The sequence below is a fragment of the Sciurus carolinensis genome, chromosome X (genome assembly GCF_902686445.1).
Source record: "Sciurus carolinensis chromosome X, mSciCar1.2, whole genome shotgun sequence".
NCBI classification, from domain to species: Eukaryota; Metazoa; Chordata; class Mammalia; order Rodentia; family Sciuridae; genus Sciurus; species Sciurus carolinensis.
Genome location: NC_062232.1, coordinates 92048296 through 92070807, shown reverse-complemented (window position 1 = coordinate 92070807; position 22512 = coordinate 92048296). Strand labels below are relative to the sequence as shown.

The following is a 22512-nucleotide window of genomic DNA, read 5'->3' as shown; positions in this document are numbered from 1 at the left end:
ATTGTGGATTCCTGCTTTCATTTAGCATCATGAGGATTTCATACCACATACTGCTGGCCCCAAAACTGGTCAAAATTCACAATTCAAATTATAGTTTCTTTGGAATATGTATCATTTTAATGCCATTATAAAGCCAAAAAGTCATAAGGCCAACTATTGGGAGCCATCTGTACTTAACAGTGAAGGACTGAAAACTATCAATTTTATTTACACACAGTAGCAATGAGCAAACTGATGAAATTTTTAAAATGACTCCATTTATAATATATGAAAAAAAATATTTAGCAATGAATTTAACAAAAGAGTACAAAATTTATTGTCTGTAGGGGCTGGGGTTGTAGTTCAGTGGTAGGGTGCATGCCTCATACATGGGAGTCACTGGGTTCCATCCTCAGCACTACATAAAAATAAAGGTACAAAAAAGTTTATAATCTGTAATGTACAAAACATTGTTCAAAGAAATTAAAGCCCTAGGGGCTGGGGAGATAGCTCAGTCGGTAGAGTGCTTGCCTTGTAAGCACAAGGCCCTGGGTTCAATCCCCAGTACTGCAAAAAAAAAAAAAAAAGAAATTAAAGCCCTAAATATATGGAAAGACATCCCGTGTTCACAGATTAGAAGACAATATTGGGATGACACTACTCTCAAAATTCACCTATAAAGATTCAACACAATTGTTATTAAAATCTCACTTGCCTTTGCTGTAGAAATTGGCAAGATAATTCTAAAATTCATATGGAGATATGAGGGACCCCAAATAGTTAAAAAAAAAAAAAACCTTTAAAGAGAACATCAAGAGCCAGGCATAGTGACGCACACCTGTAATCCCAGAGGCTCAGGAGGCTGAGGCAAGAGGATCCAGATTTCAAAGCCAGTCTCAGCAACTTGGTGAGGCTGTAAACAACTTACAGGACGATCAAGAGTTCAAAGCCAGCCTCAGTGACTTAGCAATGCCCTGAGCAAGACCCTGTCTCAAAATAAAAAATAAAAAGGGCTGATGGATATGGCTCAGTGGTAAAGTGGGTTATATTTCTGGTTACCGCTCCCCCCACAAAAGAAACAATTGTTGGGGGCTCAGGGAGGAGCTCAGTGGTACAGCACTCACCTAGTGAGAATGAGGCCCTGGGCTCAACCTGCTAAAAAATTGTATTTCTATATATTTGTAATAAACTTGTGAAAACCAAAATTAAAAATATAATGCCACTTATAATCATTAAAAAATGAAGGACTTAAGTGTAAATCTAACAAAACCTGTACAGGACTTACAGGCTAAAAATTAAAAAAGAAAAAGAAAAAAATCAAAAATTTAAATAGAATTCCATATAATAAAAAAGTCAATTCTTCCAAAATAGATATGCAGAAGTAATACAATTCCTATTAAAATCCTAGCAAGAGACAAGTGCAGTGGTACACAACTGTAATCCCAGTGTCCCAGGAGGCTGAGGCAGGAGGATTGCCAAACTCAAAGCCAGCTTCGGCAACTTAGCAAGGCCCTAAGCAACTCAGTGAGACCCTGTCTCTAAATAAAATATAAAAAAGGGCTGGAGATGTGGCCCAGTGGTTGAGTCCCCCCAAGTTCAATCCCCAGGACCAAAAAAAAAAAAAAATCCTAGCAAGATTTTGTGAAAATAGGCAATATTATTCAATAATATATTTAGAAGACAAAAAGCCTAAAAGAGATAAAACAATTTTGATAAAGAAAAATAAAGTGAAAGAAATTGCATTACACAATAGTAAGGTTTTTCTACAAAACTAGAGTAATCAAGAGAGTACCATACTCAGAGAGAGAATGACGTAGATCAATAAAACATTGTAGATGACTCAGAAATAGATTTACACAAATATGCCTGATTTTTGCTATGCATGAGAAAAGATTTCAATGGAAGACTTACTTTTTAAACAAAAGATATTAGATCATAGGCAAAACCATGAACCTTGACCTAAAACTAAGACCCTACACAAAAATTAACTCAAATCATAGAGCTGGGTGAAGTGGGGCATGCCTGGAATTCCCTCTGCTCTGGAGGCTGAGGCAGGAGTATCACAAGTTCAAATCCAGTCTCAGCAATTTAGTGAGGCCCTAAGCAACTTAGTGAGACCTTGTCTCAAAATAAAACATAATAATGGCTAGGAATATGGCTCAGTGGTTTAGTGCCCTTAGTTCAATCCCCCATACCAAAAAAAAAAATAGTAAAACAAACTATAAACTTTTAGAAGAAAACATAGAATGTGGGGTGCAGTAGGCCACGCCTGTAATCCCAGTGGCTTGGGAGCCTGAGGTAGGAAGATCACCAATGCCAAGAGGATTCAAAGCCAGCCTCAGCAACTTAGCAAGGCCCTGAGCAACTTAGGAAGACCCCAGTCTTTAGATAAAATATAAAAAAGGACTGGGATGTGGCTCAATAAGAAAGTATTCTGGGGTTCAATCCCAAGTAGCAAAAAATAAAAATAAAAAATAAAAACATAGAAGATCTTAGGGACCCAGGACTTGTTAAAGAATTCTTAGGCCTGACACCATGACATCAGAAGCACAACCTATGAAAGCAAAAAAATCAATAAATTGGACCTCCCCCCCAAAAATTTACAAACTGCTCCATGAAAGGCCCCTTTTAAAGAGTACAAAGACAAGTTAAGAACTGAGAGAAAATATTTGCAAACCAGGTATCTGACAAAAGATTAATACCTATATTATGAATGCTCAAAACTAATTGAAAAAAACACAAAATTCAGTTTGAATGAGAAAAGATGTGAAGAGACATTTCACTAAAAAGGATAGTATTTTAGTCAGCTTTTTCATTGCTGTGACCAAAAGACCTGGATATAACAATTTTAAGGAGGAAAAGTTTATTTGGGGCTCACAGTTTCGGAGGTCTTAGTCCACAGACAGCCAGATCCACTCCTTGGAGCTCCTGGTGAGGCTGAAGATCATGGCGGACGAGTGTGGCAAAGGGAAGTGGCTCAGGATATCACACCAGGAAGCAGACAGAGAGACGCCACTCACCAGATACAAAATATATACCCCAAAGTCTCGCCCCCAATGCTGACTCCTCCAGCCACACCCTATCAGCCTTCAGTTGACCCTCAGTTGATCCCTACCAGAGATCCCCACCCTTCTCAAAGGAATTTTGACTTTTACATCCTTGAGCCAGAGTTGCGTGTGGTCTGGTCAATTTCGGAGATGCCCTCAAACCATCTTTCCTATAGTCTCTGAGCAAAGTCTTTGGTATTTCTTTAGTGGTGGTAATGTCTTTAACAACTGCATCTTCCTTAGCTCCAGTTTAACTGCCTTTCAAGTCAAATTTTACAAATCTTTTTGCTCTGATTTCTTCTCCTGAATATCATAATTAACTTAGCTAAAAGTCGCCAGCAATATTCATGCCACCTCCTGAATACCATGCTGCTTAGAAATTTATTTCGCCAGATTAAGAAATCCGTCACTTTTTTTTTGGGGGGGGGGGCTGTCCTGATGGAACTCAGGAGCACTCAATCACTGAGCCACATCCCCAGCCCTATTTTGTATTTTATTTAGAGACAGGGTCTCACTGAGTTCCAAGTACCTGCTGTTGCTGAGGCTGGCTTTGAACTCGAGATCCTCCTGCCTCAGCCTCCCAAGCTGCTGGGATACAGGCATGCACCACCTCACCCAGAAGTATATCACTTTAAAAACCAGCCTCACAGAAGTCTCAGGACGCAGGCAAAATGTAGACAAATTCTTAGCCAGAATGTAGCATGAATGGCTTCTAGCCGATTTCCAACAGAGTCCTCCTTTTCCTCTGAACCCTCTTGAGCCCCATCATTACTGTCCACAGTTGTACTGGCATTCTGGTCTTCTGAGCTCCCACCAGAATCACCTATTAAGCTCCATTTAAAAAGATCTAAAGCATTTCTGGCTTGCATCTCTAAGCTTTCCAAAATTTCTCTCACAAATTCCAAAAGTTCCAAAGCTTCTGAACCACATGGTCAGTTGTCACAGCTGTTGGCATCAGATCTGCTATTTTGCCGCCGCCATTATTCTGCACCCCCACACCAACTTACAACCCAGATCTTAGCCCGAGAACCTCCTCGCCAGCCATTGGTCTGTTGTTATTAACCCGCGAAATTCCATTGCTTAAGAATGGCTCCCCCGCCATTTTCTCACTCTCTCTCCTCCTCACTTTCATGCTCTCTCCTCCTGGCTTTCACTCTCTCTCTTGCACGCCCTTTCTCTTTTCCTCTCATATTCTCTCTTACCCTGCAGGGAGACACTCTGCCTGTTTGCTTAATAAACTCTCTTATGTGAGTTTCCCGTGTCCAGAGTGGTTTCTGGGTTCTTACAACAGCAATGACCCTAGTTTCAGTACCAATTTCTGTTTTAGTCAGCTTTCCCATTGCTGTGACCAAAAGACCTGACAAGAACAGTTAGAGGAGGGAAAGTTTATCTGGGGGCACATGATTTTAGAGGTTTCAGTCCATAGACAGCCAACTCCATTCCTCAGGGCATGAGATAAGGTAGAAGAGCGTGGTAGAGGAAAGTGGCTCAAGACATCACACTAGGAAGCAGAGAGAGCCCTGCTCACCAAAGACAAACACCCTACCTGCCTTCAGTTACCACTCAGTTAATCCCTATTAAAGTATCAATGCACTGATTAGGTTAAGGCTCTCATAACCCAGTCATTTCACCTCCAAACCTTCTTGCACTGTCTCACACAGGAGCTTCTGGGGGACATCCAAACCATAACAGATACTTGGATGGTAAATAATCACATGAAAACATGTTCAACATCATTATCTATTAAGAAAATAAAAATTAAAAATACAAGATATCATTACACATTTGAGACTATCTAAAGTAAAAAAAATGTGATATCACCAAATGTTGGCAAGGGTACAGAGAAACAGGATCAGTCATACCTGACTTGTAGTAATGTAAAATGGTAGAGCTACTCTGGAAAACAGTTTGGCAGTTTCTTATAAAACTCAATATGTACTTAACTTATGACCCAGCATTTATCCTAGAAAAGAATACTTCTACCCAGATAAAAACCTATACGTGGTGGTTTATGTTCGCAGCACTTGAGGCTGTTGATACTACCAGACTAGCCCTTAAAGGTATTTGAGTTTGTAGCTCCTATGTATGTATTTATCCCCAACCCTGTGCCTGCCTGAACTCTCCTACCAACTTCCAGCAGTCATGCGCAAAACAGGAAGCCTGCAAAGGAAGCCTTAGCACTTGCCCACTCTCCAGCTCAGGAAAATACCTCCAGGCCTCCCCTTTCTGTTACCAGCATGGACTTTCCTCACTCATTAATCCCTGATCTGTTTTATTTCACCCCCTTTATCCCTGTTCCAGTTTTGCCCCATACAGCAAGACTTCAGGATGTTAAATACAGCAATGGGGTCGTGAACCAGAGTCAGGCACACAGGGGATCTCAAGTGGCACACCACAGGTCAGGGCTTTCCACTTCTCCCTGTCTGGGCAGAAAGATCACACACTCAGAGCAGACTGCAAGCTCTCTGAGGTCCTGCTGAGTAGTCTAGAGTTCCCTTGCACAGTGAGAAGGTTGTTCAGCAGCACACATGGACCACAATCATTGTTCTCTAGCACAGACAGTACAGACTCATCCTTTCCCTACATTTCTCTTTTCTTTTGAGTTTAATTATGATTCATTTATAGTCATTTAAAATTCAGCAGAAAGTAAGGAAAAATGTAAATGAGAAAAAGTGATCTACGACTTCAGTACCTACACAATCACTGTTAACATTTTGAATCCTTCCAGTCTTTTTTCTATATTTGTACACACCCCCACATCCATACACACCCCCACACAGATACTGTGTTTCCGATGTCACACTGTCTTGTAGTCTATTTTTCTCACTTAATTGTGTATTATGGACATGTTTCTTTGTCAATAAACATTCTAAAACAGCTGTCCCAACCTATTTAAGATTAGATTTGAATAGGACTGTGTTGATTGTTTTGTTCTTCTCATTTTCTTTTAAGACGCCTCCTCTCTCTCTCTCCCTCTGTCTCTTTCTCCCCCTCCCTCTTCTCTCTCCTCTCTCCTTTCCCTTTCTTTTTTCCTCTACCTCTTTCTCTCCTTTCCATCCTTCCTTCTTTCCCTCCCTTTCTTTGACATAACTGAGTCAAATTTATAGGGTTTTGCAGGGAAATAGTAGGCCTAAAGAAGCTATAAAGTGAAGAGGAAGAGGATTGGTGGGTAGAGACAAAAAGACTGCTTTGGGCATCAAAAAATGGTCTGCTAAGCCAAGTGACAAAATGAAATAATGAAATGTCCTACCCTCCTTTGTGTTTGAGTGAATGGAGCTGGAACCCTGGGAGAAGAAAAAAAACCATCATTTATTCCATGATGGAGATGTCAGTTGTGGAAACCCATATTGCATGTTTAAACAAACAAATAATATAGGTGTGTGTGTGTGTGCATGCATGCATTATTTGGCCACCCATTCAAAGAGTGAGGCTAAATCAGGTTAGTGACTCATAACCATCCTCATTACCAAGAATTTACAAGTGCCAGGCACTGTGCTCATCACTTTACTTTGAGTTTGTACCCTTTTTTTTTGGCACTGAGCCACATTCCTAGCCCTTTTTATATTTTATTTTGAGATAGGGTCTTGCTGAGTTACTTAGGGCCTCGCTAAGTTGCTGAGGCTGGCTTTGAACTCGCGATTCCCCTGCCTCGGCCTCCTGAGCAGCTGCAATTACAGGTGGACACTACAGAACTTCTAAGTTTGTACCTTAAACAATAGTAAAAAAGAGGCTGGAGCAGACTATTTAGGTTCAATTCCTGGCTCCCACTTTCTAGTTATGTGCCTTGGACAAGGCACTTAACCCCCTTTCCTTTCATCCTCACTTTTACATCTATAAAATGGGGATAACAAAGAGCCCCTCTCTGGAGGGTTATTTTGAGAATTTCCTGAGTTATAGCATGCAAAGTGCTTACAAGAGAGCCCAGTTCTCAGTAGCTGCTCTCTCAAGGTTACCTTTCATTATTAATAATGATAAATCCTCTTAAGAGCCCCATGAGGGAGGGACTGTCATCACTCCTCTGCGAGAGGGCACAAAACTAAGGCTTGGAGATATCAAATAATTGCCTTAAGACCCTGCGGCTACTAAGTCACGGGGTTAAGATCTGGATCCAGGCTGCCTCCCCCTATTTCTGGTCTGCTTAACCACAGTGCCAAAGGGTTCCTGCCTCCTTGTGACTAGAAGCTGATTTTCTTATTGCAAAAGCCTGGTGCTGAGGCTAAGTAGAAGAGGAAAGGGATAATGAGAGCCAGCTGGCTTTCCCTTGCCTTCAGCCACTGCCGCAGACCTCAGACTGGGATAGGGTTCAAGGTAGCAGCCTGACCACAGAAGGATATCTGAATAGGTTCTGAACACCTGCTTGGGGACTATGGGCTCAAGCTCCCAAATTTTCTGACTCTCACATTTTGACCTGCCCCAGAAGGACTGCTTACCTGGATCTGATTGTCTTCTGTCCCATTTCCAATGCAAAGCCATCTCTTCAAGGCCACGTGGCCTTCAGGGCCATCAGCCTGACTGTGGCCAGAAGAGCCAGCTGTCTAGAGGCTGGCCCCTTTGTTCCGGAGAAGCTGGTAAATCAGCGGTAATCCCCGATTCACAGTGATAATCGGCTCCCTGTCTGGACGGTCAGGGCTGTGCAAAATAACAAGTGGGGCCGCACCTGTTCTGAGGGTCTGGCACTCAGAAAGCAAGCTGCTCTGAATGGCCCAAGCCCCCACAGGAGCAGCAGCTGCGGCCTGGAATCAGGGCTTTGTTAGCATAAGAATGGGTCCAGCCACGCCAGCCAGCCCGCCTGCCAGCCAGCCAGCTTCCTTCTCCCCCCTCTTCCCATCTTGCCAAACACCAAATGGGCTGCCCTCATTTTGTGGGCAGTCTGGCTTAGCATTTCTTTTTCAACTGCACTGATCAATTTTTCCTTTTTGGAGGAAAGAGTGCTTTTCTTTCTTCAGATATGGCCCAAGTAGCTGAAGTTGCTGTTGATTTAACTACTCACTACTCACCATATTCTCACTCTAAGGCACAGACATCGTAGTACATGACTTCAAGAGGCACACTGCACAAACAGTGCTGCGTAGTGCACTAGGTTTGTGCAGTGCACAGCTTGTGCAACCCTGCTCCAGGAGCAGCAAATTAGGCTATAGAAAGCCATTTACTACTCAAAACGTGGTCCATGAACCCCACTATATCAGCAGCACCTGGGAGCTTGCTAGAAATGCAGAAACTCAGGCTTTACCCCAAACCTACTGAATCAGCAATCTGAATTAAGCAAGATCTCCTGGTGATTCAAATGCACATTAACATTTAAGAAGAACTGGACTAGAAAACAAGACCTTGAGTTTCACATCTCATACTAGAAAATACTTGAGTTTTTCATGGCTCAAATCTTCCCACCAATAATTACTAGGGATGTGACCTCAAACAAGTTACTTAACAACATCCTTGAACCTCAGTTTTCTCATTCGTAAAAGGACAAAAATAATAATACTGATAAGTTAACTGTGAGGATTGAATAACAAATGTGTATGAAAGTGCCTGGTTATGTCTCAAAAAATAATAGCTTAAATAAATAATAGCTATCATTATTATTTTTCTCCCTGGTAAATAACAATACCAGCCAACTTCAGATGATTCAGATATTGACTTGCTCCTGTTGTGTATTAATCTGGAAGTCTCCTTTACTCTCCTTTGTCTCCTATGGGAACTTGAAGCAGTAGGTTTAATTGATGATGACCCCTTACATTCATATAGCACTTTGAACTTTTCAAAGCATTTTCACACTGATTATCTCCTAGCATCAATGACTCAAGGTATCAGAACTAAATTGGCTCTGAGAAACCATCTGATTCAACACCGTCCTTTCCTTGCTCTGATCAGGGTTGTTCGGTGACTTGTCCAAGGTCATGTGATAAATTGGCAGTATGATCAGCATTAGAAACTCATAGAAACCTCATTCCCAGCTGAGCACTTTTGATCAATAGCAGTTTTGATAAGAATGTTTGCTGAACAAATTAGAATAGTTTTTGTAGCATGGGGCCCTTGTTATAAGTGAGAGTGTGCATCTTTCCCTTTCCTAAATGCAGATGAAAAGCCTATGGCCTGAGCTCAATCACAGTTTGGAAGAGTAAATAAGGACTATGGAAGCTGCCCTGAGAACAAATAGCGTATTGAGAATCAGTCCCCATGGGGGCCACAGCATGGAGGCTGGAAGGGTGTCCTAAAATTCTCTCTGTTCAGATGGAACAGAATTTCATTTCACAAAAATAAATATGTAACAAAATCTTTGATCACTGGAATATTCTGTAGCTTTAAAAAGACTTTGTAATCACTTGGGAGTATATTAGAGATATGTTAAATAGAAAATGCAAGTTATAGAACAGTGCACAATTTGATATCTGAGACTAATCAGGAATAGTGCCTGTGTCAAGGTTATGGGTGTTCTTCAGGTAGAGTTCTAGATTTCCTGTCTATGACAGGCTCTAGTGACTCTAAAGGGCAGAAGAAAGGCCTTAGAACACTCATAGAATGTCCCATTAAGCTGTGAGGGGCTTCAGTTTGGGAAGTGCAGTCAAATTAACACATCTGGAGGAAATGTAGTCCCTTAAACACAAGGTCTATGAAGCTTTCACACTTTTTAACATGAGATACTATACCATTCCTGATAAACAAGGAATTTGTTAGAGATTGTTGTGAAAGTCAATGTTAATGGCATTCAATGTTTTCTTCTGGCTGTAGAATATTCATTGTAATAGAAAATATTCTCAAAGGCTCAGGATGATAAACAGATAAAAAGCACAGTTGCTGAAGTTAAATTAGAAATTTGGCCATGTTATGTCATCTATTTAGTTGCTGATTCCCAACTTCATTCCAGAACACACAGGAATCCATAAAGCATAACTTAAAAATTTTTTCATGAATTCTTGGGGGGATCATTAATAGCACATGGGAAGCTAAGTAACTTTGTAATGTTTTGCATGGTAGGTAGAAAAATTATTCAGGTGCAGAAGACAGCTTGAAGGAGGTTGCTATAAAGCCAGGTAATTCAGATAGGGAAGTATTATAGATGAGAAATGATGTGACTCTAGAGAAGGGTAACAATAAAAAAGAACAAATAACAGGGATTTTGGAGGTAGACTGGGAAGAACTGGTCATTGTAGTAGATGAGGGAGATGGAGGAAGGATTTTGGAAGGTTCAGGTCTCTGGTTTAGAGAAGACAGAATATAAAAGTTAAGTTCTGTTTGAGGCACACTGACTTTGGGCTGCCTGTAGAATTTCCAGATAGAGACATCCCAGGGGCAGTTAGATAAACAGATCTAGGGCTCAAGAGAGAGATCCGTGTGTAGTGTGGGGTTATATATCTGAGAGTCATAAACGTGTAGGTGATAGTAGAAGCCACAAGCACAGATAAAATCGCCAAGAAGAAACAGAGATTTCTGGAAACGCTCATAATTCAAGTGTGGGAAAAAAACAAGATCTCAAGAAGCAGCCAAAGAAGTAGATTAATCGAGAGACAATAGTGTCATGCAATCCAAGAGAATAAGTCTTCAGGAGGGCAGGTAATAGAAATTAATGACCCAGAAACATGGAATAAGGTAAAAGACTGAGAAATGTTTATTAGATCTGCCAATTGGGAAATCACTGGTGTCCATGGCAAAAGATGTTTCATTAACAGCAGAAACCAGATTCCACTGGACAGAAGTGAATGAAAAGTGACAGAATGGAGATAGGCTAAGCAGACTTTTTTTCTTTAAAGAAGTTTATTGTGGAGGGAAGAAGAGACATAGGACAGTAGCTAAAGAAGAAATATATAGGGTCAATTAGCAATTTTTAGAGACAAAAAAGACTAGATATCTTGAAGAGAGCTAATGGTAACTAGGGTGTTGAGGATCCACAAAAGTGAGGAAAATGCTGGAAGAGTCAGAGGAGAGATACAATAAACATGGTCACAGATACCTCTAAGTTTGAGGAAGCAGGGCAGGAGATGAGACTGTAGAAGCCTCTATTTTTTTCTACAAAATGAGGGAAAATCATATTCTGGAAAGACAGGGACAGAAATGAGGTTGAAGTCTGGAGGAGGGTGGTGTAGATTGGTTTAACACTGAGAAATGTGACATGTAGCTTACTAAAGTCATTTTGTAAGTTTTTCTAGCAGTTTGCAGGGAGCAATTGGAATTGGTTTTCTACTCGGGTGTCAGATATAGAAAGGGAAGAGAAAAATGCTGGACTAGCCTAAAGGTCTTCAAACAAGTCACTTATTGGGATCTCTTGGAGAGATTTCAAATATCTCTATATCTGGGCCCTTTCTTAGATCAGTGAAATCGGGCATTCATATTTTGTAAAGCATCCTAGGTGATTCTCATATATGCAATCAGAACCAAAATGCATTAGAATGATCTGTGGTTTATGGTGTAGGTTTTTCTGAACCACTGTAGAATAAAGATAACCAGGCAAGAAACTTGATACATGAGAACAACTAGAACAATGCACCATAGAGTTTAAGAGGTAAAGGAAAAGAAGGTAAGCCATAGGGACCGTCATCCAAGAAGTTCTCTCAGTCGATTATGAGAGCTTCAGATGAGGTGAATGAGAAAGTTTAATTAGAATAAGGGTGCTGGATGTATATGCTCTTGGAATCACAATACTTGAGTTTTAAGAGTTCAGAGGTGGAAGAGTTTGGAGCAGTGAAAAAATCCAGGACAGGTAGCAAAACAGAGTAGAGATGAAGGTGAGTGGAGATAAGAGATGTCAAGGAACTTCAAATATAAGTCAGACTCTATTCCATTCTCTCCTCAGAGCTCTCCTCCCACTGGCTCACCATCTCATTTAAAGCAAGAGCGAATGTTCTTATTATTTCCTACAAGGCCCAATTAGATATATCCCCTTGTAAGCTGCGAGACCTCCTCTTGAATATCGGATTCAGCTAGACTTGCCTCTTGTGGCCAGATACCTGCCTGTGTCAGGACATATGCACATGTTTTTCTCTGTTATAACCCTCTCCAACAAGACACTGATCTTGGTATGTCAGAGAAGGCTGCCCTTTTCGAAATTCCTTCCCTCATATTTAAAACAGACCCCCCTCTCCCAGCATTCCCTATCTCAAGTTTTTATTATTCTATTTATTATGTCATTTCACATCCTAAGTACTATCCTTAAGTGTTTGTTTATTTGTTGATTGGTTGATTATCTCCCTTAAGCATCCTGATCTTAAGCTTCAAGGGCAGGGATTTTTGTACATTTGTTCATTGCCATATGCCTAGCACCTACAACAGTCCCAGATATGTAGGCATGCCATAGATATTTGTGAAAGGAATAAAGGAATCCTGAGTCAAGAATGTTGGATGGATTATCCACTGGAGCACTAAACCTAGGATAAAAACATGACTTATAGTGGAGAAACCAAATATTAAAAGTCCAGGAGTAGTGCACTTGTGCCTAGCCCTCTGCCTTTCCCTTAAGTTTGCCTCTATCTCCTTTCACTGTGGCTCACCAGCCTGCACTTATGCAAAGAACTCAGTGCTGACACTGGCCAAAGTCACAAGGAAAATGGTGGAAAATGCCATTGCCACAAAGAGCGATTTTGGGCCTTGTTCTTTGCTTAAGCTCCCAATTTGGCTTCATACTTTGTCTTGTGTGGGCTTTTATTCCAGAATCATGGCTAAAATCCTTTGGCTAAATCTATCAACCTCAAAAAATATTGGGCAGTTACATTACCTATCTACATCTTACTATAAGTAAGTGGTTATGTACTACTTATTATTATAGTAATTGGTTATGCACTCTTATTTAGAATTAACATGATGAGTATTTTTCCACTCAACTCCATTCATACAATCACATTCAACTATGTTAAAAATCAACGGCAGAAGAAATACCTAAAAAGGCCATCCCAGCATTAAGAGATAATCCTGTTAGTGAGGTAAACCAAATGTTCTTTCTTGCAGCCCAAGAACTTTACATTAAAAATTGAGTTGTGTGTAAACATGCTAACATCAAGCACAATATGTTTTTTTGTTTCTTTATTGGTACTGGGTATTAAATCCAGTGGCACTAAACCACTGAGCAACATCCCTAGCCTTTTTAATTTTTTATTTAGAGACAGGATCTCACTGAGTTGCTTAGGTCCTCACTAAGTTGCTGAGACTGGCTTTGAACTCATGATCCTCCTGCCTCAATCTCCCAAGCTGCTGGGATTATAGGCATGTGCCACCGCACCCAGCAACTATTTTCTCTTATTAATGCCAAGTATTGAAATGTAAAAAAAAAAAAAAATCAAAGTTCATCTTCTCCTAGGTAAAGTTCAAATAATATTGTAAACATTTTCCAATATTTCTTATTAATAGACAGAATAAATAAAATACTACATTACCTAAATAAGAAAAAAGTCCCAGAAAAGTGCAATTGGATGAGAAAGGCAAGAGCTGATAAGAGAGAACAGCAGGCAGTATAGATAGCATGTGCCTCAAAGAAGCATTTCTTTAATTTTGTTTTTGAAACAATTATTTTAAGACAATAAACTACTTTGTATTTAAGTCTGTTATTTGCTGGGTTGTTTTTTGTTAACTTTGTTGTTAGGATAGACATGTAAGGCTTGAAAAAAGTGCTGGGGAAACAGGAGTGTAGACATCACCCGCCAGCTCTGTGGAACATGGAATCCAGCACTATGAGCAGCCTACGCTTGATAAAACTTCAGGAAAATCGATGTGTCAGTTAAGGCAAGGAGGTATCAGTGGTGTAAAAACCTGACTACATACTCCATTATTACCAACTGGAGCAGCTCCAAAACAGTAAGAAGCCAGGCTCCTCTGCAGGCCAACTGAATTAGAATCTCTGGAGATGGGGTCCAGGCATCAGATCTTGTTAAAAAGCTCCCCAGGTAATGTGAGCATGTAGCCAGCACTGTAATGTGCAGATGTAGAATATATTGCAAGAGGGTGAAGGGCCAGGGGAATTTGTTGATGTGCAACATAGGTCTCAAAGGGCACAGATGCAAAGCCTGGGAGAGAGGATGGAGTGTGAAGAGAAAGCACAAACATGTACAGGGATGAAATTGAGAGGTCTCAAAATTCTGAAGAGATCTCTTTGGAAGGAAATCATTGGTGTGAAGTTGTCCCAGAGTTCAAACCAATTAGGAAGTACTAATTCTCACCAAGAGCCAGTCAATTCCCAATTTGGGAGTGGAAGAAGTTACAGTCAGGACCAAGGATGATAGCACTGGAAATGAGTATTGCCTGCAGGTTCCCTTTGGTGGCCTTGGAAAATAGGAAGTGAAGTGGATCCCTTGTTCTCCACTGATGTAGGCCATGTGTTCTGCAACCGATGACCAAGTCAATCTTAGGTCCCCACCACAAGAGGTGGAAGCCAAGGAGATAGGGGGCCATGATGATGGAGCTGCTTAGAGTTAACCCGCTGGACGCTTGGAATAAGTTGGTCTCCATGATATCCAGACCATTGGTGATGGAGACAGAGCAAAGTTTGGTTAGGTTGGAAACTGAGCTGACCAAACCAAGATCAGAGTTCCTACAGTGTGAACCTGGAGATGGGGAACTGCTAACTATCCTTCATCCCACCAAGAGGACAAATTCATGTTCATTACCCTCTAACACCTCTGGTTGTGAGCTAGAGTGCAAGGCAAGGCCCAACTCAGTTCCTCTAAAAAGCAACCTGCAGTTTGGAGCTGCTGAGCAGTGTTGCTTCTACAAATCCTACCACACACTGTGTTAGCCTTCCCTAATGGACCTACAGTGTTTGTTACAGAGTCTGACCTCCTGGCCTTTCCCACTGTGGTTATAAGCATTGTTATACCTGACTTTTAGTGATTCATCCCTGGATGTCTATGCATGTCTACAACTACATGTGGAAGTACCTTGGGTTCCTGGGAATAACTACTTTCCCTTAAGGAGGGAGCAAAGATGAGCTAGGTTGTACCCAAGGATCTGGCTGTACCTGATTTCAGTTCCAGGGCTGAGCAGTGAAGTCAGGATATTTAAAAGTGTGATACATGGGTCACCTGCATCAGAATTCTGTAGGATGCTTATAAAAACACAGATTACTGGGCTCCCACCTCAGAACTTCAGAATCAGAGAATTCTCTGCAGAACCTCTGTAGGAATTGCATAAAAACTGCCATAAAGCACCTTTTTGTTTTATTTTGTTTCATTTGGGCATGCTAACTGAACTATATTTTGTGACCAAATCTAAGATTCCATAGTATGCTATCCATGGTATGTGAGTCCAGGTGCACATATTGGAACCCATGGCCATGAAGCTCCACACCCATCTGAAAACTCAGACCCTTGGGACACTTCAGGTCTTCCGCTCTGCCCATCCTGAGTTAGCCTACACATTCCCAAGAGATCATTTTTTCTATGATCACATAGCTTTCACTGCACTGCTGAAGGATGTTCTGCAGACCAAAGTTAAGTGTGCCCTGTGCGTCATGTGGATATGGCAGCAATTTTTCAAAAGGCTATTAAAGATTAAATAAAGTTCAAAGTCAGTATCAAAGCACACATATCTGTGTGTGTGTCCTATTTGTTTTTTTTAAAGCTTAATCCAGAGCCATTCCCATGGGCACATGAGAAAAGTAAAGTTGAAAGAGAAAGGAATTCCTTCCCATAGTTAATTAGTCAGCATTCAATGCATCACATTTTGGGTGCTTTAGGGATAGAGGTTATGGAGATGTGTAAGACATAGTGACCTCAAGGAGTTTAAAAACTACCTAGAAAGACAATAAATACATTCCCATTTGATACCGTATCAAAACAAGATGATATGGTATAGGATAGTATAGATGCTAAATGAGCATCATAAACAAATGTGGCATAAGAAAGCTAAATCCTGAATCTGCTTCAGGATATATCCCCATGCATATGAGGTAGACTATCATCCATTAATTTGCTCAAGCCAGAAGTATGGAAGTCTTTCTTGATCCCTCCTTCCCTTCAGTTCTATATGTAGTCCATTAGTAAGTCATTTTTTATTCTAGCTCAAAAGCGTATCCTGAATCTACTCACTTATCTTCATGGCCACTGCCACCCCTAGTCTAAATCACCAGCATTTCTCTTCCTGGATGACTGTCATGGCCTCCTAATTTGCCCCTCTTTCTCTTCTTGGATTCTTCAGTTCAACTTTATATAGCAGCCAGTGTGACATTTTCAAAGTATAAATTACATTATTTTGACTCTACACTTGAGCTCTTCAGTAGCTTCCTGCTGCATTCAGCATAAACTCACTTCCAGAGCCAGGAAGGTGCTTCATAGAATCCAACTTCACTAAGACTCACTTTCCCCCTGATTCACTCTCTTTAGTCACATGAATATGCAAGCCTCCACCTCAGTCTCAGGACAAGCTATACATGGACTACTTTATTTTTCAGGTCTCAGCTTAGAATCATTTCCCCCCAGAAGGGCCCTTCTTCATGATTCCCCAGATCTCATTTGGTCTCTCAGTTCTTTTCCTTCCCAGCACTTATTAGAATTTAAAATTATATATGTCTGGATTTGTCTATTTAATATCTGTCTTCTCTGCTTGACTGTGAACATCATGAGGGCAGGACTTATGTCTCTTTTGCTTAAAATTATATTCTAAGTGCCTACCACAGTGCCTAGTATATAATAGATGATCAAAATCTGTCCTTGGGATGAAAGAATAAAGGAATAAAGAAGTGAGATGGTCTGAGAAGGATTTCTGGAGAAGCCCAGGAGAAGAACACTATGAGCAAAGGCATGCGAATTTGTGAAAAAGATGTTTTCACAAGATGGGAACATCACGCTGGCTGTGGTATGGGGTCTGTGTGAGGTAACCACTGTTGGAGATGTATGTTATAGTCATTTACAGCAATATAGTAGAAAACCTAAAATTTCAGGCAAAGAATAATAACTTTTACTTATACCTTCCACCATGCCGCAACTCTAACCTGATTTCAGTTACAGGCTGAGTATCCTTATTCAAAATGCAGAGATTTTTGGATTTTGGAATATTTGCATAGACTCTACCAGTTGAGTATCTCTAATCTGAAAATCCAAAATCCAAAAATCATCCAAAACCTTTTGAGCATCACATTAGCATCATGTCAACTCTCAAAATGTTTTGGATTTTGGAGCATTTTGAATTTAGGATTTTTGGATTATGGATACTTGACCTATACTTCCAAAACAATCTCAGGTGGGCAGGCTGCAGCACTCCCCCTCAGCCACTAGCAAATAAGGGCAATATGGCCCTCCTATCTCCAGTCATGGTCAAGGGCCCAGCAGGATTCAGAATGAGCAATATCTACTGTACCCAAGCATGTGATGGGGTGGTAGAAAGGGTATTGAGGAAGGACTTGCTGTCAAAGTATATCCAAAGTCCCTTTGGGTCATTCAATCTTTTCTGAATATTCTACAGGTATCCAGCTTCCTGTCTGGGACCTTACTCCTCAGGCCATACAGATATTTCTAGTAGTAATAAAGTGATAATAGTGCCTACTTCATAAGGTTATTATGAAGATTAAGTGAGAAAATATGTATAAAGCAGTTAGCATAGTACCTAGTATACAGTAAGCACTCAAGATAAGTTTAACTGCTATTATTATTATTATTCCTCTTCTGTAAAATAGAAATAATAATTATGCCTACCTCACTGGATTTTGTGACTATTAAATGAGATAATACATGGTAATATTTAGCATGGTGCTTAGCACACAATAAGCACTCAATAAATGTTAGTTATTATTACTGCTATTTGTAACACTAAAATCAGCATCAACAATAATAATAGATCATTCAGAAGTACTAAGGGCCCAAAGTAAGGTAGAGACATTGTGAAACCCAATAAAGGCAGAATTTGCTTTTGGGCCCCAATATGCAAAGATTAATGTATAGAGAAAGGATAGAGGTTGGTATGCAGCCAATGATGGGCAGGGCAGGTTGCTTGGTCACCAGGCTGAGGCAGGTGATGCCCTGGGAGGTGGCCCCCTCAAGGCAGGCCCTGTCACCAGGGCTCAATTCCCAGCTCTATTGATCAAGTAGGAATTGTCACTATGGCAGCATCTGGTTGCCGTACTCGATGGATTACGTGGAGAGGAGACAAAGGGCTCTCCAGCCGGTTGTCTTGGAGGAATGCCAGAAGGGAATACATGGCTGGCAGGGCTGATCGGGAGGTGTGTGCAGGAGAGGGGGCAACTCACAGAAATTCATGCTGCGTGGGGCCAGGCTCCTGTGGGAGTTGCTAAGCCGGGTCTGCTTTGTCCCCATTTTTGTCACCATGTGAACCATTTTCAGGCTCAGAGAATCAGCTGTTATTCAGAAGCAGCCTGTGTACACTGTGCAGTGTTTTTGTATGAAGCCCTCAGTCTCAGAAGCTCCCCATGCAAGAGGCCATCTCCTCTGGTCACTTCAAATAAAGTATACCTCACGGGTATCAGAAATCTCTACTGGGGTGGGAGGTAGACCCAAAGGTGGCCTGGACACTAAGAAGCTGGGGTAAAAGAACCTACAGTTTCATGAAGCATGGCAACCGATTACCAGCAATACCTTATTAAGCCTATCTATGTTCCAGACAATATCCTAAAAGCTTTGCAGGAATCATCTTGTCTATTCTTAAAAAAAATAAATAAATAACTAATTGTTAACTATCACTATTGTCCCCACTGCACAAGTGAAGAAACTGAGATACTGAGACTTAGAGATGCTAAGTGGGCCAGGCACAGTGGTGCATGACTGTAATCCCAGCAGTTAGGAAGGTTGAGGCAGGAGTATCACAAGTTCAAAGCCAGCCTTAGCAAAAACAAGAGGCTAAGTAACTTAATGAAATCCTGTCTCTAAATAAAATACAAAATAGGGCTGGGGATGTGGCTCAGTGGTCGAGTGCCCTGAGTTCAATCCTTGGTACCCCCCCACCAAAAAATGGTTAGAGAGGCTAGGTTATCTAAAGTGCCTAAGCCAGGACGCAAACCTCTCTATGGAGGTTTAAGGGTTCATAATATAAGTTAAAAGATAACTGCCATACATAAATGGCAGTACATAAAAGTGCTATCTATGGGGCAGACATATATTATCTTTTTGATTCCTTACCACAACTCTACAATGTAGGTACTGATATTAGTCTTTCCATTTCACACAGCAAAGGCAATTGTGTGATTAAGAAACTTTCCAAGACCACATGGCTAGTAGAAAAGAGTAGGAATTTAAACTTTAGCAAATGTTCCTTTTAACTTTTACACTACCTTCTCTTTCCCTCCAATATAGCTCTTTCACCAGAGAAAATCTGAAGTGATCCCCATTGTATACAGATTGTTCCTGACTTGTGATGGTTTGACTGACAATAGTTCAATTTCACAATGGTGCTAAAGCAACACATATACCTGCAATTTTGAATTTATATCTTTTCCTAGGCAGCAAAGGTGCATGATACTCTCACCACAAACTACAGTACCCAGTCAGTCATGAATTCACAAGGGGAAATAATTGAGACCTCGGTTGCCAGTGAATTTTCTATGCAGGTATTCAGTAATGTATATGAGACATTCAACATTTTATTATAAACTGGGCTTTTTGTTAGATGATTTTGCCCAACTGTAGGTTAAAGTAGATATCCTAACTACATTTAAAGTAGGCTAGGCTAAGCTACGATACTTGGTATGTATGAGTATTAAATACATCTTTGAATCATGATATTTTCAATTTACAATGGGCTTATGAGATAATAGTCCCATTGTAAGTCAAGGACCATCTGTATGTTGGACCACTTTTTCAAAGTCATCTGTTTTCAATGATTTGATTGCTCCACTATCTCCATGGAGAAGGGAGAATGAAGATCATTAAAGATGGAAGAACAAGCTCAGAGAGGCAGCCTAATGTGTCAGCATTTAGACATGGAATGAATGACTGAGACCTCACAAGATCTTGGTTCCTTGATACCTACTGACTCTCAGGATTGGAAATGAGATGATAGACACTACAGAAATTAGGTGTAAGAGAGTCCTACTCTGAGGGCTCCAACTTGAAGGGGATTTTTTTTTTTTGGTACTAAGGATGAAACCCAGGGGTGCTTAACCACTGAGCCACATCCCTAGTCCTTTTTATGTTTTATTTTGGTATAGGTTCTCCATAAGTTATTTAGGGCCTCACTAAGTTGCAGAGGCTGGCTTTGAAGTTGCGACCTCCCGCCTCAGCCTTCCGAGTTGCTGGGATTACAAGTGTGCAACGCCATACTCAGCTTGAAGGGGATTTTAACAGAAATTATGGCCAATAAAAGATCTTTCCAGGACACAGCCAAGAAATAAAAGAAAGTAAATGGTCTGTTTTTGTGCAGCAGTGTTGAACTGCACTACAGTCAAAGAGAAAATGTGGTCTCCTTAAAATGGGGCATCAGGTTAGGGTTTATGCATGGACTCAGCCCCACAGGTATACGCTGGAGATTGCAGTGCATGGCTTTGTGCTCATGAATTTGAGTTACATGAGCTCTAGTTCAATGAGTGTATTGGTGGATGCCAAATACCCCTGGCTTCATGCTGCAAGTTTGATAATGAGAATCAGAAAGGACTCAGGTGAACGGGAAACCCAAGAATCCAAAGCCATCCAGAGTGTTTTCACCCTACCATGGGCCCTCCTCCTGGCTGCTTCCCCTTATCCCAGTCCCCCGTTAGCTGAGAATATCCAGGAAATCACTCTATCTTCCAGAGGTCATCTAGACCCTTGGCATCAGCCTCCTGATGAGAACATCAGGCTAAATCAAAAGTATGTTTTACATTCCCAAGATCTCTGAAATTAACAATGGTCACAGGAGTCGTCATAGGAATTTACCTCTCACTACCAATATTTACATGTTTATTCAGTTATCAATTCTCAAGGCAGAAAACCAGTCTCCTAGTCCCATTCCTAAAATGATACATAATAATTCTAAGAAAACTGGACCACCATTAAAATTAACCCACCTTCCTTTCTTTTCCAGTTGTTTAATGTTCCTTCAGCGCGCAAACTGGCCACACCCAAGAAAATCTGCTGCTTCACACATTCCCCTTGGTGTACCTCAGCCTTATTACCATGGGCAGCCTCTAATGGCAGAACACAGTTTAATCATCCCCAGGACCAGATTGACTCACTTTGCCACTCACCATCTGAGAGAACTTGTGCGAGTCACTTGGCTGCTACGAGCCCCGTTTACCTCCTCTATAAAACAGTAATGTTGGGGCTGGGGAGATAGCTCAGTTGGTAGAGTGCTTGCCTTACAAGCACAAGGCCCTGTGTTCAATCCCCAGCACCGCAAAAATAAATAAGTAAATAAATAAATAAAAAATAAAAATAAAACGGTAATGTTAATAGCATCAACTCAGTAGAGTTGTGAAGACAGACAGAGTTGAGCAGTACCTAGAACACAGCAAATGCTCAACAAATGGTAGCTAGATATAAAAAGGAAGACTCAACTGTCTCTGAAAGTTTGCCTTGGAGAAACATTTTCCAAGTTCCAGCTTCCCCTGTCCAGCTTCCCCTGTAATGAAGCGAAGAGCTGAGAACTGGAGCACAGGGAAATCATTAGGACAAATGGGTACCCTTTGGTGCTGACTCCTTCCTTCCGGCATTTAGAGGGGGGGATGGTATTGAGAAGGTGCCTAAGGCTGAAAGAATCAAAATCAGTGGTGTGACCAGGGAGGGGGTGATGAGTGGGGAGAAGTTATTTAAACTGTGATGGAGATTGTGGGAGTTTAGGGCATGTAAAAGGATGGAGACTAATGAAGGGAAGAATAACCAAAGTTTTACAAATCAAAAAAGGAAATAGAAGCTTGAAATGAGAATCAAAGGAGCGGCTTAGGCTGAGAGGATCTAAGAGTTCTGGATATTGCTTTGTCCTTTCTCAGTAATGCCTCTACTGAAGGTTTTGTGCCAAAAAAATAAAATACGCTCATTATCAGTCAGTGTGTTCCTCCAAACTTGCTCTTATTAAAAAGAACACTCTGCTCTTCACTAACCTCTGCATAAACCAGCCCCAGGAAACTAGATCAAAACCCACTCTCCTCAAGTGTAGTTTCATAGGTTTTTAAGCCACAGCAATAGAGAGGCCAGGACCTACACCCTCTGGAAAATGGTTTCATTCCCTCAGGTCAGAAAGCCCAGGAGATCTTGCCTCCTGAAAGTTACCTCAGATGGGAGTTACAATCTTCTCTAGAGTCACCTAAGAAGCTAGCTAACAAGTAGATTTCCTGGGTCTCCTGTTGGAGTTTCAGATTTAGTTTGGTTGGAAAAGTGCACCCAAGTGATTCTGTCACAAAGTAAGCTTTGACTTTGGAAATGACAATTTTTTTTTTAAATGGAAGAACTACAATATAGATCATCTCTTCCTAACTATTGCTCTCATTTTATGTGTGAAAAATCTGAAGCTCAGAGACATTGAAGCACTTATTTAAGGTCACACAGCTAATGTTGAGCAAAACCAGGACCAGAACCTAAGACTTGGGCCTTGCAATTCAGTGTAAGATCCGTTTACCAACAATCTTTGTCTATTTGCTACTGAGATT

At 41.0% G+C, this 22512-nt stretch overlaps 1 protein-coding gene and 1 pseudogene across 3 annotated transcripts in view; one reads left to right on the top strand and one right to left on the bottom strand.

The window, feature by feature from the left end:
* The window catches only part of Pak3 (p21 (RAC1) activated kinase 3), a 255810-nt gene that overhangs the window by 224474 nt on the left and 8824 nt on the right, over window positions 1-22512 (bottom strand). The gene's annotated exons all lie outside the window — the stretch shown is intronic.
* Window positions 12575-12988, top strand: LOC124971607 (phosphatidylinositol N-acetylglucosaminyltransferase subunit P-like; annotated as a pseudogene).